The sequence below is a fragment of the Drosophila montana genome, unplaced genomic scaffold (assembly GCF_035044405.1).
Source record: "Drosophila montana isolate Dmon_TW-CO22-7 unplaced genomic scaffold, ASM3504440v1 contig_3841_1, whole genome shotgun sequence".
NCBI lineage: Eukaryota > Metazoa > Arthropoda > Insecta > Diptera > Drosophilidae > Drosophila > Drosophila montana.
Window position 1 is genome coordinate 87,423 of NW_026998713.1, and position 17,054 is coordinate 104,476.

At 39.9% G+C, this 17,054-nt stretch overlaps 1 long non-coding RNA gene across 2 annotated transcripts in view; it reads left to right on the forward strand.

Moving 5' to 3' along the window:
- LOC135438065 (uncharacterized) overlaps window positions 1–15,251 on the forward strand; it is a 71,567-nt gene extending 56,316 nt beyond the window's left edge. Inside the window, exons 3-5 of one of the 2 annotated variants that reach the window (XR_010437824.1) lie at window positions 9,805–9,898; window positions 14,826–14,992; window positions 15,049–15,251. This is a non-coding gene — a long non-coding RNA (uncharacterized LOC135438065). Of the gene's footprint in view, window positions 1–9,804; window positions 9,899–9,960; window positions 10,587–14,825; window positions 14,993–15,048 lie in introns of those variants that run through there. The other variant, XR_010437825.1, reaches the window with a different exon arrangement.
- Window positions 15,252–17,054: the final 1,803 nt, after the last annotated feature.

Sequence of the window (17,054 nt, forward strand, 5' to 3'; positions counted from 1 at the left end):
TAGTAGTTGCAAGACTTTGCAAATTAAAAACTATATAACGATATATAGTCGCTCAGCGACTCTGGTCACCCCATCGGATTCCGAGATCAGCTCTAGCACTCTAGCTAGTCGCCACTTCGGACGCGGTAAATTCTCGTCCTTTACAAGGACGATATCGTTAATGGAGAGTCCTGGCAGAGAAGTGCGCTATTTGGTGCACTGTTGAAGAAGCGTTAAATATTCTTTGCGCCAACGGGCGCAAAATGCTTGTTGGAGATATGTGACGCACTGTCAATAGTTAAGCCGATTAAAGTTAAGTTGTCTTAGATCAGGCTCAATGTAAGGCGAAGATGGCACTGTACCCAAGAAGTGGAAGTGATAGTCGAGAATTAATAATTCAAGATGGAAAGGCTAACAGAGGTAGACGAGAGGTATAAATGTGCAACTGCGACCCAGAGTCGAGCAACGCACGGCAGGGCACTAATGTTGCCGCCAAGATGTTTTAGGATGAGGAAGAAGTTTGAGTATCTTGAGCATTGTGTGAGCTAGAAGCAGCGAATTGGCTGCTTGGGTTGCCAAGATGCAACCGGCTACGATGCTTGCTTCCACAATCTCTGCAAGCGCTAGACCCACAGACTCTCAACTGATGTCCCCTATGCAAACAATTTAGGCACATGGCAAGCATCTTGGCTTCGTGAAGGTGCAGCGAGGGAGACAAATTTGTAAACTGGGAAAATTTGTAAATCGAATGGCCTGGAATGTCAGAAAATACACATACACTCGTTCCACTGTTAGTCACTGTTAGTCTTCTAGTACTGTTGTTCATCCTCCCAGCTGGCTTGCGTAGCGCTATCTAGTTTTTGCAGTAACGTGTGTACTATGATGCAACCGGGGATCTGTTCCACACTGCCCATCTATTTTAGTGCATGTAGATGAGAGTCGACCTTATCTGAGAATTCACGCAGTTGTGTCGTCGCACCCTTATCTGCCTTTCTTAAAACCAAAATCTCAGCGATATGTGCCTGAAAAATAAGACCCTTTTTATTATAACGCTTATCAAGCAGTTCAAAAGCTGCAGCATAATTAGCGTTTGACATTTCCAATAAGTGGACTGTATCCAGTACTGTTCCTTTGAGGCATGACCGTAGATGTTGGAGTTGAAGAAGTGAACATGTTCGAAAAATCAGCCTATTCTGAGTAGGCTCCACTAAACTCCGACAATTTAAGTTGAGACAATCGAGAGTGGTTTGGAACAACAAAGGTAGATCGCGAATTATCAGCTGCGGCTGAATTGAAAGTGGAACAATACGGAATTTGCTGTACCTTGCTTTGCTTTCCGCGCTCGCGTTGAAGGGACACCCGTAGCCGCCTAATAGTTGAATCAAAACTTTACTGAAGATCCACTTTAATGCTGACATGACTCACATCTAACAAGCTGTCATATATTGTTTTAAATTTCGCCTGCAAGTCAGATGCCATGCTTATGTAATCTTGCAGCTCATAGTCATCAACATCACGAAGTCGCACGCAATTAAGTTCAGAGGACAATCTATTGAGTCGATCGCTTAAATTCTGAATCTTTATTATAAAGTCAGTAGTCTGGGTTCCAGCCGCCACTTGATTAGTTGATGTTTCCAGTCTGCGCGCACAAGTGTTCGTTCGAGCGCTTATGAATAACAAAGAACTGTATACAGATGCGCAAGTATCTGTTGTAGAGTCACTTGTTTAAAATAATACATTTTATGTTGAGGCGTTTAGCAGTTATAGAAAGACTTGCGCTTGTAAATGTACACATAAAGTAAAAGTAAATAAGGAAGAACAAAATCACGTCGGGGCATCCAAAATGTTTAGTTGGAAGCCTTTTTGCAACTAATTAATTCTAACTACTTAAGTGCAGCAAAATTCAAATAACTTTATATATTGTTCAATTGTATTTATTTTGCCGCGCAGGGCACTTATTAGAATCTATAATTAATAATATTGTTACTTGGCAGCCAACTCGAAAAACTTGGGCCTAGGTTGCGATCAAACTAAAAACTAAATAACGATATGTAAAACGAACGAAGTGGAACTCAAAAAGAATGCCTGCCGCTCAGAGCGATGGGCAGCGGGCATCAATGCAGAAGGTAAAGGGCCAACGAAAGAGAGTGAGCAGCAGCTTACAGCTCGAAAACAGCCGTTGGTGTTGTCTCTGTTGGTTACTTGACCACACAGATAAATTAAGAGCTTTTGTATTTACTTGTGGCTGTGTGACACATTTTGCAAGATGACATTTGTGGTATTTTAGATATTGAATTTATTTATTATCCATTTGTGGTCCATTTTTGAGATGGTTTGTTGTCATCGTGTAAGTACCAAAGTTGGGCACGTCCTTGGACCATTGTGTGCGCTGCTGCAGAGTGAACAGATAGTCGCTGGACCAAGACCGCCAAAACTGATGCTTGAGCGCCAACAGCATTCGCGACCGCTTCAAGTACGCGAAGCTCGCCTTGCTGTTGGCTTCGTCTAGCCCGGATTTTAGCGGCAGCGGAAGAAGAGGCTGCCCAATTAGAAGGTGGCCAGGAGTCAGGGCCTCCCTGGGTCGTTGCGTGGGGAAGCAATAGGGCGCGAGTTGAGTAGACCCTCGACTTTTACCAGGTGCGTGCTGAGCTCATCTAGTGTGGCCTCCTTCAGCCCTCCGAAATGGGGCGCCCTCGGTGGAATGAACATTCATTCGACGACTCGCTCGGCTGCGAATGCCTGTACTCGATGCTTCTCCCCGTTGAATGGTACCTGGAGATCCATAAGGACGTTCGCAGCTCCCACGAAGTTGGTGGCGTTGTCGCTGTATACCTTCTGAGGAAGACCTCATCTGCCGATGAACCTTTTGAATACAGAGAGAAAACAGTCAGTGGAAAGATCTGCAACAAGTTCCAGGTGAACCGCCTTAGACGCAAAACAAACAAATAAACACGGCTAAATAACATTTGATTGAGGCTCTCCCTGAATCTCGGCCACAGAAATCTACGCCACAAGCTAAGAAAGGGCGAGCTTCACGCAGTCGACCAGCTGGTAAATTGCAGATATGGATTGTACCGGTAGTAGTGCCCGCATCCCTTAACAATTTTATTGCATGCTGCTTGAGCATTAATAAGCCAGATTTGCTGTCGTTAAAAAGCTACCATAATTTTGACCGAGCCATTGTAATTCCTTAGGTGAATGTTTCGAATAAATAACTCGACAAAATTAGATTTTTAAGACAACAATATGGGAAAGTTAGAATCATATGGGATGGATGCATTTAGCCATCTTCCACTAACGCGAATGATTTTGAGATTGGTTTCATTTTCTACAATTTCATGTCATTGGACCAATTCGTGACCATGCTCAGACATTTGCACCCCTTGCACAATTTATAGAAAGGCGAGTCGTTTCGCTTGAAGAAAACGGTTAATGTATGCGATGATACGCACCAATTTAGATTAGCTTCAAGATTTCATTAGACTTCTCTAACGCGACAGATTGAACTGCCACTGACTTCTTGTTCTCAAATGATTGCATTTCCAGCGATATTTCAAATTATAACTTGTAAAAAAAATTCAAGACTATTAAACCAGAGCAAACCAAATCGTCCACATCTGTGCCCCTAGAAACAATTTTATCTGGATTTGCATCTGACGGCATATAACGCCAGCGAACACCAACAGAAAGTTCTTGTATGTCTGCAACTCTGTTGTCCACGAAAGTTGCTAATGAACCACGAGTCTCTTTTAAGCTAGTAAAGAGTGACTTGAGAGTATGACCAAATATGAATATATAGGCATGGCTATAGGCATCCGCAAATCCATGAAACTGTACGTTCTTATATCTGGATTAGAAAACATACCGAGGAATGGAAATTGTATGTAATTCCAATAAGTTTTGTTTAAATTTAACCACGTTGTGTGTAGACTTATGGGAATAGCTCCGACCCAATCAAACTTCATCCGTCACAAACCTTGAAGCAAAGTTTTTTCTCTAGTAATCAAAGGACACAACAATCCTAAAAGGTCAAACATGTGAGTTTCAACTGAGTGAATATTGCACTTGGTTGGCTTTAACGAATTCTATGAATCATCCAGAGAATAATTGAATGTATCAGTTTTAGGACTCCACTTCATTCCAAGAGTTTTAACGGGTGCCAAACGATCACTATTTCCTTTCAGCAAACTTTTGTGGCTTGTGGCCCATTTGGCTTGAAACCCCCACGTTTTAAAACAGCTCTAAATTGTTTGCGAATAATCTCGAGCTCCTCTTAACTATTCGTTCCTGTTAGCATATCATCCACATAAAAATCGTTTTTAATAACATGAGAAGCAATTGGGTGAGATTCTGCGTAAAGTTCTGCTAATTCAATAAGGCAACGTATGGTCAGAAAGAAAGAGGAAGCAGTGCCATAAGTCACAGTGATGAGTTGCAATGTCTGTAAGCTTTCTGATTTATATTGCCCTCACATAATCAACAGAATCTTCCGATCCTCCTTAGCGAATTAGAGCTGTCAATAGATTTTTGAGATGACGGCTGTCAAAGCATATTTATGCAACCGCAAGCGTGCAAGGGTTAAATAAACCTCCCTCTGAATAGTTGGACCTACCGTCAAAGTATAGTTTAGTGAGATTGGCGTTGACGTCTTGCTTGGCGCATCGAAAACAACGCGCAATATGGTGGCCAAACTTGAGAATTTAAACAGGATTGAACCGACGAATGGACTTTGTGTTTGATGCTCGATGCAGTGGTTCCCACTGTGACAGTTTTCAATGACGCATCTTCACGACGTAGACGTAAGAGTTGGGCTAAGTCCTCTGACATATAGGTAATTTTATAATTGTCTTTAATTGTCTTTCAATTGTCTTTATTTTATCGCGCAGGGCACTTATTTGAATTTATAATTATAACTAACTAGCGGGTATAACCCGGCCTTGCCCGTGGTACGAATGTTATAAAATCAATGTTCTCAAACAAATTTGAAATGATTTAGAAACTGATCGGACGGTAATCGAATAACTTTCATACAAACGTTTTCCGCCAATTTACCACTGTTGCGAGTGGAATTTCCCAAATCGCTGAAACACGTATTCATTTCATTCTTATGTAGAGCTTTGAAAATAAGTTTGAAGCAAATCGGACACAATTTAAAACTTCGCACAAAAAATCTTTAAATCGCATTCCACCCGAAAAAGTTTGGATTCTGCGAAAAGTGTGAAACACGTCTGAAATGATTTTTCTTATAGATCTGTGGAAATGAATTTGAGCGCGAAACGTCACCCCCTAAATCTTTGACCTCCATTTCCACCAAGGAGGAACGGATTTTTCGAAAAGTGTGAAACACCCCTTAAATGAATTTGAACAAAGATCTTTGAAAATAAGTTTGGGTCCGATCGGATGGTAAACAAAAAACTTTCATACAACCGTTTTCCGCCAATTTACCACTGTTGCGGGTGGAATTTCCCAAATCGCTGAAATACGTATTTATTAAGTTCTTATGTAGAGCTTTGAAAATAAGTTTGAAGCAAATCGGACACAACTTAAAACTTCACCCAAAAAATCTTTAAATCGCATTCCCCCCCGAAGAAGTTTGAATTCTGCGAAAAGTGTGAAACACGTCTCAAATGATTTTTCATATAGATCACTGGAAATGAATTTGAGTGCGAAACGTCACCCACCAAATCTTTGACCTCCATTTCCACCAAGGAGGAATGGATTTTTCAAAAAGTGTGAAACACCCCTTAAATGAATTTAAACATAGATCTTTAAATATGAATTTGGGGCAGATCGGATGGTAAACAAAAAACTTTCATACAACCTTTTTCCGCCAATTTACCACTGTTACGGGTGGAATTTTCCAAATCGCTGAAATACGTACTTATTAAGTTCTTATGAAGAGCTTTAAAAATAAGTTTGAAGCAAATCGGACACAACTTAAAACGCCGCCCAAAAAATCTTTAAATCGCATTCCCCCCGAAGAAGTTTGAATTCTGCGAAAAGTTAGAAACACGTCTCAAATGATTTTTCATATAGATCACTGGAAATGAATTTGAGCGCGAAACGTCACCCACCAAATCTTTGTCCTCCATTTCCACCAAGGAGGAACGGATTTTTCGAAAAGTGTGAAACACCCATTAAATGAATTTGAACAAAGATCTTTGAAAATAAGTTTGGGTCCGATCGGATGGTAAACAAAAAACTTTCATACAACCGTTTTCCGCCAATTTACCACTGTTGCGGGTGGAATTTCCCAAATCGCTGAAATACGTATTTATTAAGTTCTTATGTAGAAGTGTGAAACACCCCTCAAATGAATTTGAGCAAAGATCTTTGAAAATAAGTTTGATAAGGCCGATCGGATGGTAAACAAAAAAGTTACATACAAACGTTTTTCACGATTTTTCTACACTTGCGGGTGGAATTTCCCGAAACCCCGTCATAACGTGCACCTACATCACATAAGGTAGCTACAGTGAAAATTTCAGCTTCCTAGCTCTTACGGTTTGGGCTGCGCGTTGATCACCAATCAGTCAGTCAGTCAGTCAGTCAGTCAGTCAGTCAGTCGGTCAGGACAAACAGTTTTATATATAGATATTATATTGTTTCTAGGCAGCCAACTCGAACTACTTGGGCCTAGATTGCGATAAAGAGAGTGGGCAGCAGCTTACAAAGAGGGCGCAAACATTATTTGCTCTTAGGCTGTAATTATGATTGTCGTCTTCTGCTCTTGGCTTGTTGTTTATTTGTTGGTTATTTGACCAAACAGATAAAATAATAGCTTCTGTTATTTACGTGTGGTGTGCTGGTTGTGTGACCCATTTTGCAAGATGACATTTGTGGTATTCTTAGATATTTAATTGATTTATTATCCATTGGTGGTCCACTTTTGAGGTGGTGTATTGTCCTCGTGTACCAAACCGAGGCATCCTGTTTCCAAGTTGGACACGTCCTTGGACCATTGAGTGCGCTGCTGCGGAGTGATCAGCTGGTCGCTGGACCAAGACCGCCAAAACTGATGCTTGAGCGCCAACAGCATTCGCGACCGCTTCAAATACGTGAAGCTCGCCTTGCTGTTGGCTTCGTCTAGCCCGGATTTTAGCGGCATCGGAAGAGGCTGCCCAATTAGAAGGTGGCCAGGTGTCAGGGCCTCCCTGGGTCGTTGCGTGGGGACGCAATAGGGCGCGAGTTGAGTAGACCCTCGACTTTTACCAGGTGCGTGCTGAGCTCGTCTAGTGTTAATCTGGCGTTGCCAACTCCTCGTACCAGACGATTCTTCCCGGTGGCCTCCTTCAGCCCTCCGAAATGGGGCGCCCTCGGTGGAATGAACATTCATTCGACGACTCGCTCGGCTGCGAATGCCTGTACTCGATGCTTCTCCCCGTTGAATGGTACCTGGAGATCCATAAGGACGTTCGCAGCTCCCACGAAGTTGGTGGCGTTGTCGCTGTATACCTTCTGAGGAAGACCTCATCTGCCGATGAACCTTTTGAATACAGAGAGAAAACAGTCAGTGGAAAGATCTGCAACAAGTTCCAGGTGAACCGCCTTAGACGCAAAACAAACAAATAAACACGGCTAAATAACATTTGATTGAGGCTCTCCCTCGAATCTCGGCCACAGAAATCTACGCCACAAGCTAAGAAAGGGCGAGCTTCACGCAGTCGACCAGCTGGTAAATTGCAGATATGGATTGTACCGGTAGTAGTGCCCGCATCCCTTAACAATTTTATTGCATGCTGCTTGAGCATTAATAAGCCAGATTTGCTGTCGTTAAATAGCTACCATAATTTTGACCGAGCCATTGTAATTCCTTAGGTGAATGTTTCGAATAAATAACTCGACAAAATTAGATTTTTAAGACAACAATATGGGAAAGTTAGAATCATATGGGATGGATGCATTTAGCCATCTTCCACTAACGCGAATAATTTTGAGATTGGTTTCATTTTCTACAATTTCATGTCATTGGACCAATTCTTGACCATGCTCAGACATTTGCACCCCTTGCACAATTTATAGAAAGGCGAGTCGTTTCGCTTGAAGAAAACGGTTAATGTATGCGATGATACGCACCAATTTAGATTAGCGTCAAGATTTCATTAGACTTCTCTAACGCGACAGATTGAACTGACACTGACTTCTTGTTCTCAAATGATTGCATTTCCAGCGATATTTCAAATTGTAACTTGTAAAAAAAATTCAAGACTATTAAACCAGAGCAAACCAAATCGTCCACATCTGTGCCCCTAGAAACAATTTTAGCTGGATTTGCATCTGACGGCATATAACGCCAGCGAACACCAACATAAAGTTCTCGTATGTCTGCAACTTTGTTGTCCACGAAAATTGCTAATGAACCACGAGTCTCTTTTAAGCTAGCAAAGAGTGACTTGAGAGTCTGACCAAAAATGAATGCTCTCCACCTCATATTCTTAAAAGAGAGAACCGACTTGAGACTACAATGTTTGCCAACAGCGTCGTTGAGCAGCGCATAATTCCAGTCGTGGAATCGATTTTATTTTAAGGGGGCCGCACGAGACTTGGCTGTGAATAATTTCGAAACTACTTTCCCACAGTGACAATGTTGAGTGACGCATCTTCACAACGTAGACGTAAGAGTTGTGCTAAGTCCTCTGACATAAAGTTAATTTCAGATCCAGATTTTTAAAGTGCTCTTGCGTGCTGGAAGTGCCCAAATCTATCTTTTAACCTTAGTACAGCTGTGGCAACCGTGGTCTCTTTTAAGCTAGTAAAGAGTGACTTGAGAGTCTGACCAAAAATGAATGCTCTCCACGTCATATTCCTAAAAGAGAGAAGCGACTTGTGACTACAATGTTTGCCAACAGCGTTGTTGAGCAGCGCATAATTCCAATCGTGGAATCGATTTTATTTTAAGCGGGACCACACGAGACTTGGCTGTGAATAACTTCGAAACTACTTTCCCACAGTGACAATGTTGAATGACGCATCTTCACGACGTTGACGTAAGAGTTGTGAAAAGTCCTCTGACATAAAGTTAATTTGAGATCCAGATTTTAAAAGTGCTCTTGCGTGCTGGAAGTGCCCAAATCTATCTATTAACCTTAGTACAGCTGTGGCTAAGATTACTTGTTAGGCACTAAAAAGATGACTTACATAAGCCTGTTCCTGTGGAGCAGCTGTGGCGGAACTAGAGGGTAGTGATTGCAAATTCTCACTCTCATACCTTTTGTACTGCATGGCCCTGTTTTAAACAGTTAATGAACAAGTTATATTGCTTCACAAACCCAAAGCGTTGATAAACAGGTTAATCGATTGACCATTTGCAAGACTATGATCAGTGCCTGAACAACAGCTGCATTTAGCAACTGCCTTCTGATCGCCTTTGCCTTGGTTTTGTTTTGCTTCTACTTGAGTCTTTGGCAGTTAAATGTTGATATCTCCGATTCAATTTAGCAGTGCAATCTGTCTAAGATGGCAGACTAACACAGTCAAACTGTTCTTTGAATTGAGATTATATTTCTTGGTCTACTTTTGACATTGCCAAGTGAATTAACATGCAATATCTTTGTGATCGCCTAGAGACTGCAGAGACGAATAATAGACCGATATGGTATCTATGAGGCTTCTACGACTTGAGGCTGAAGGTTTGGTCTTGTGAGGAGTTCCATAGATTTGAGAAATCGTGTCAAAAAATATAAGGCATTTATTGTCGTAGACAACCTTTAAACATGATAATGCTCTTTCATAATTGCAGTCTATGATTTGAAATGCCTTTACCGTTTCTAATGCCTCATCAGACAAGCTAGAAATTAATTGGTTAAATTTTTCGATATTTGACAGTGTGGAATCGTCGTGCTCGGAGGTATCTACATTCTTGATCAATGGGAATAAAATAATTATTTGAGATTCAATTAGAGGCAAGATGTTCAACGTGGTGAGTCAAAATGATAAAATAGCATATACATAAATCCGAAACTCAAAAATGCACTTTTAAAGATGATGGAAAGTTACAAGCCATTCGAAATCCGAGAAAACTGCCCGATTAAATTAACAATTTTACCAAACTACAATGATATTATGTTTCAAAAGAGCTCAAGTCGATTCTCAGCGCTATAGTTGGACGAAAGCAAGTTAACGAGTGGGTGCAGCAGGGTATAATACGATCATCATGTTCAAATGTAGAAAGCTAAGTGGTCTTTGCACAAAAGAAAAATTACACTTACAGACTCAGCATAGACGAAAGTGATTCACAGACGAACTATTTTTGAACATTTTTAAGCGAAATTGTTGGATTTGACTTCATGCTGACCCATCCAAAGACAGTTTTGACAAAGACAATATAAACACTAAGATGAGTAACGCCTATACATTTGAATGCGACTCAAAATTTCTAGCCTTGCTACCTATCTGGATTTTATGACTTCTCACGACATGCCAGCCGACTGCTGTTCGATCAGACACGAGCAACGAAGTTAGTCGCCAGCCTGCCTTGCAAAGCTGGTCGATGGTGCTTTGCGTCGCTTCGTTTTCTAAGTACATTGAGCGAAAAAGTTTTGATCTTACGAGCGACGCAAAGTACTTTTGCTTTATCCATGAAATGCATGCTTTTTTTAAATGATACATTACCCTAGATACTAATGCTAAATTTTACAGGAAAATATAAAAGTGAAATAATTTTATCACAGAATGAAGCTTGTGCAATAACAATGGTTAGAAAATAGTACACGTAGATTGATTTTACTTTTCTTTTTGGATGCTCGAGAGAAGTTCTTGTCTCAGCCAATGGCGTGCAAGCACCTATGTATGTATGTGTGAATTATGCATGCATAACTACATCAAAATATGAATATATGTGTTGTTATTCCCTGCTCTGGCTTTGGCTGGTAAAGGAAGAAATTTTATTAGTTTTCTAGCGCTGACCATGATCTAGCCTAAATGTGCATGTTGTGTACTGAGGTTATTTAAGATATTTAAATAATTTCTTTAAATTAAATTATTTATTATTTTTTTCCCCAATTAAGAAATAAATGAGTTCAAAAAAAAAACAAATAGAGTAAATTAGCTAATTCGAGCGATGACGTTGTACGATATAACTCGAGAAAAAAATAATTAAAAAAAAAAGGAATTGTTAAAATGTATCTTGTGAAACAAAAAACAAGTAAGAGGTTCTGGTCGAGAGCTAGGGGATACCCTGAACCCTCTTATTCCAACACCAAATGCAAATTTAAAATAAAAAAGTTCCCTTGACAGGGTTCGAACTCGCAACAGACCGCATTATTTGCTGCCGCCTCTACTCAGCAGCCACAACAGCCAAAAATATAAAGAATGTTTTCCTCGGTAGGGTTCGAACTCACAACAGACCGCACTACTTGCCGCCGTCTCTTCCCAAGAGCCACACCAATGTGTGTACATCCAGAAAAGCTAGCAATTTGCTGCCGCAAACACGTGGGCAGCCAAAACACATTTTCTATCGTGTTTCTTAACCGATCTTGATGAAATTTTTAGCAATAGATCTTCTTGTACTGTAAAATATTCGTGTATTCTCAAAATGACAATTTAATTTATATTGTGCCTTATATTGGCGAGCAGCATAAATTGGTTTACTTACTTAATTTATAGAGGATCTAGCCATGTCCGTCTGTCTGTCCGTCCGTGCGTCCGTATGAACCCAAGGATCTCAGAACCTATAAGAGCTAGTGACTTGAAATTTTAGCTGTAGGTCCTCCAAGTGCCCGCGCAGATCGATTTTGTTTCCGATATTCGATAACTTGCCCCGTTTCCACGTAATCGATAAAAATCGATATCGAAATTCTGTTTTTTGAGCAATTTTGGTAAATAATAAGAGCTATAGTCACCAAACTGGACATGTAACTTTTATAATAGTATATATATATCAAGTATCTTTCATTTTATAGCTATCACCACCTCCCCGCTATGACCTAATAGCTATAAATCAAGTTAATAATCTAACTTGTATTGCCCACCAATTTGAGACACAATTTAAATGCAATAGACATTTTGCGAATACACAAATATTCTATGGGACCATAATATGTACTGTCGAAAACTTCATTAAGATCGGTTAAGAAAAGCAAAAAATATATGTTTTGGTTGAGCACGTATCAGCGGAAGCTTTGTGCGTCTGCTTTGAATTCTATCAACAGCATTGCAATTGCGATTGTTGGTTTTCAGTGCTGCTATTTATACCTGAACCCTTTGAAAATGGGTAAAGAGGGTATAATATATGTGTGCAAATGTATGTAACAGGCAGAAGGAAGCATCTCCGACCCCATAAAGTATATATATTCTTGATCAGCATCAACAGCCGAGTCGATCTAGCCATGTACATCTGTCTGTCCGTCCGTCCGTCCGTATGTATGAACGCAAGGATATCAGAACCTATAAGAGCTAGAGACTTGAAATTTTAGCTGTAGTACCCGCGCAGATCGTTTGTTTGATATTCGATAACTTGCCCCGTTTCCACGTAATCGATAAACATCGATATCGAAATCTTGTTTTTTGAACAATTTTGGTAAATAATAAGAGCTAGAGTCACCAAACTTGACATGTAGCTTCTAGAATAGTGTATATATATCAAGTATCTTTAATTTTATACCTATCGCCCCCTCCCGCTACAACCAAATAGCTTTAAATCGAGATAATAAACCAACTTATTTTGCCCACCAATTTGACCCAGAATTTTAATGCATTTTACAATTTGAGAACATACAAATGTTCTATAGCACAATAAGATCTTTTAAGAAACACAGAAGTTATTAAAGAAAACTTGTTTTGGCTGGCCACGAGTCTGGGGCAGTAAGCGCAATTTCAAGAATTTTTGTATACATATACACACACACATTCATGCGCGTCTTTATTGAATTCTATCAACAGAATTGCAATTGCGGTTGAGTTGTTTTCTATGCTGCTATTTTAATCCGTTTTTTTCTCAATATGATTCAATTATTGGTGTGGCTGTTGGGTAGAGGCGGTTTATTTTATTTACTGCTGAGACACACGAGCGCGTAGCTCGAGCTGCATTTGGTGTTGGTAGAAGAGGGTTCAGGGTATCCCCTAGTCGGGAACTTGTTAGCTTTTCGCTCTTTCGGCTGAGAGCGCAAAGATTCTGATTTCGTTTTCGTGCTAAATTTTCAAAAAATCAAGCTGTATAATAGCATTTTGTTTTATGGCGTTACTCATCTTAGTTTTTATATTGTCTTTTGTTTTGGGTAGCACTTTTATAACAACCCAATGGTAAATAGCATCAGGTTGTGGGCTGGAGCAAGATAACACCCCCGCTGGAAAAGAAGTTGCACAGCTACTATTTAGAAGTAAATGCAGCAGGCTACATCATTAGGATGGGTTCAGAATTCAAATTAATTACAGACTGTATAGCATTCAAAAAGAAAGCACGAGGAAAGAAGTCCCAAGATATTTCATCGAGTGGCTAATGAAAATCAAGCAGACATCAAATTGAAAGCACGTTGATAGCTTAGGTCCCTTCCGGTAATAACTGTGTCGTCAGAGATTCATGTCCGAATCTTGGCAGCGCAACACAAAATGATCATTTGGATGCTTTATCCAAAATATTTGAGTAATGACCATATTTAAGCCATTTAAGTTAAAATATACCTAAAATGCCATGTTCTCCTTTTTGAAGCGAACAGACGTGATTTTTATGCTCTCCGTTTTGCTCTCCAATTTTAAACATCGGCGTTTTAACATCTCTAATTAAAAATCATCATTCAATATGTTCGCCATCTTGGTTTATTTTTGTTTTATCGCGAGTGCATGCTTGTGGTAGTAAAATATTTTAATTTTGTCATTTCTTAAATTTGTGTTCTGTGCATTTTTGCTTGTTGTTGTTTATGTTTAGCTGCACTTCGCCTGTCTTGTGCAAGATTTCGTGAGCAAGCGATAATCTATAAACAAATTACTCTTTCGCACTCTTACGCCTTTTTTCAGCTTGCGCTTTGATATATTTATATATTCTGCAGTCGTGGTATCCTACTGAGCGACAGCAACAATTAAATTAACAGCGACCGGTAGAAGGCTTGTAGTCCGGACTACCAGCTTTTTTTAGAGGCCACAGCTGATAGTGTCTGCACTGTCACACCTATGTTGCTCAAGCCTCTAGTGTGCGTTATGCAGTTGCCAGGTCAGCCTTTTCTACGCAAAATTCCATATGTTATAAGGATTACCGTTTACAACTTTGTTAACTTTAAACGTAAGACATCCATTTTGTCATCTTCATTTAAGTTTGCTGAAGAGAACGCGAATAAAGTTCCAGCCATTGCCGGTCTGTTCGCAATTTTTTTTCAAACTTCCTACTGCTCCACTGGGTATATTAAAATCAGCCTTATCCCCATCAGTTTGCATCTCAAATTCTATTATTTTTCAAGTTAGCTATACCGCGACCTTAACATAATCAGGCCGGTATACACACCATGCTCTGAAGGTGATCCCTCTTGTGATCTACATTTAAGTAGATCCTTACTGCTTAAAACTTAAAACGGTCACTATTAAAACTGGACCTCAGTAACCCAAAAGGTTATTTTCAGAAATTCGTTTTGTAAACGTATTCAGGTGATTTCTGGTGTTTCCCTAGGTAGTCATCTTGGCACGCTACTCTTAACTCTTTTCATTAATGACCTTTCCTCGATTATGTAAAGTTGTGCCTTGCATATAAAGATATGGCATCATGTAATCTTTTACCAGCCGACATTGATGCCTTGTCAAGTTGGCCTGTTAAATTAAAACTGTTCCAAATGCGAGGTAATTACTTTTTATTGAAACTGTTACGGAACTGCTTTTTCCCTTCGCCCCGGCTGGCTCATCGGTTCTCTATCCCTGGCCCGCAGTCGGCACAATCGATATCAACGAGCTACCTTTGAACATCTATAGCAAACGGAACTACACAACACTATAGCAAAACGAACTACAAAATTGATCAACATCTAACAGGTGGAACTACCAATGAATGAACAACATAAACAGCTGGAACAGCAAATAATTGAAAACAACAAAGGTGAGAATCCAATATAATATAATAAAAGGCATTGTTAACCCACTTGACTCCTCCAGATCGAGTCCCGGCTACGGAAACAGGCATACCTGCCCTACCTGAGACGAGCACCTCATCTCGCCTCTCTTATTTTGGCCACTTGTTGGCCTACATCAGCCTGTGTCGGCAGTCATGGCCTTCTCTCCCCGTCAACAGACAATTTATCGGATATTTTTCTTTGCATCTTATAATTATTGACAATATTAATATTTCTTACTTCTCTTTACAGAACATTTCATATACAGGGTATACCACAAAACTGAAACGGGCAAAATAACACTGCCAGAAGAGGTGGCCAAAGGCCACCAGAACAAAACGAATAAATATAAGTTTAATCTTTGTATTTGCACCAATGGGGAACAAACTACCCTCTTAAATAAGTAAATACTCATGTATGTCAAAAATATTATATAAGTGGTGAAATAAATATGTTGAATCGTTTATTCTACCTTACTCTGCCTAAAGTGCTCTTTGGGTTGATAAGGGCAAAAAAGGTACATTTTGTGTACATATGTATAGGTGAGTACCGTTCGTGCATGCGTTGAATAATTGAGATTTTATGTAACTTGCCGTGGCAATAGCTCTTGGTCCATTCCTCTACAGTTAGTAAATTATTTAATCCTTCGGCGTCCTTCGGCGTGGACCTCGTTCGCCTTAAATTCTTTTCTTTGGGCCGTTTAGATTTGTTTTTTCCTCTTTGGCGGTTAAAGTTTTGCCGTGTAAATTTTTGTATTTTTAATTTTTTTGTTTTTGCGTTTAATATATTTTTATATTTTATTTGTGTTTGTGCGGTACTGGTTCTACCTTTTTTGAGTTTTGTACGACTGCCTGGTTGCTTCTATACATGTTCAAATTTTATGGTTGCTCGTGAATTTTAATGATTTTTAAATTAAATGTTATATGTGCTTCGAACACGGGAATATTATTTTCTTTTCTTTAACGTTTTTGTTCGAGGGTCCGGAAACTTGACTGGGTGCGTCTGCGCACAACACGCTGACAAAATCGAGCTCCTTGCTATATATTTGGGCAACAACATGATCGGTGTCGAATTTCGGCACACGCATATACTCAAAAGTGGTCACCGTTGCTGCCCATATGCACAGCTACATCTCTGGATCAACGGCCCAGTTGATACTGGCGACATCGCCGCGGCCGATTATATCGAATACAACATAACAAGAAAAGATATCTACACTGCCGATAATGAAAAATGCATCATGACCACGCAGATTATTGTAAAGAAATGGACAAAATAATTACGAGTAATCTGCGTGCGCATTACCCACATTGACCCACGTAGCCGGCTAATAACGAACGCCCAACGTTGGCCATACCCACGACAAATCCTTCCTCAAATGGTATCTTACCGCTTGAGCGTGGTAACAGTACCAGTAGTGAAGTTAATGATCTAGGCGAGTTTGGGTTGCATCAAGCGAGGGTCAAAGATGATTGAACCTTATTATATCTCAGGTATGATCTATTCCAGAGTATGCCTCATGTGTCTGGTCGTCAAAAAATTTAATTCACCAAGTCAAACAGAAATAATTTTTGTTGTTTGCTCCTCGTTGTTTAAACTGGGATTCTCGTGTGCGGTTACCATCATACTCCAGTTGACTTCTGATTATTAATCTTCCTTTTTTAATTAATCGTAGATCTATCCTTGGTGGTATATTTTTTTCATTAGTTAATTACGGGTTAAATCGACTCTTCTGGGTTGACTAGCCAACAAAACTTCTCTGTCCTTTCTAGACTAACATGTAATGATATACCTTTATCGCTTCAATTCATCTAACTATGCCATGCATGAACCATTCAGGGTGTTCTGTGATGATTATAAGAAGCATTATAGAGTATTCTCCTCAGAGTTTTCTCTTCCTCGTATAAAGTCATCTATTCTAAACTATTTAGCGAGCAGATCTTCTTAGCATATAGTCAGAGTTTGTATTCGTTTTTTTACTCTGCGACTCGTGTTGTACGTAACATGACTGCGCTCCTCGGTCGGTTGGGCGGTAGGTGGGATGCAGTA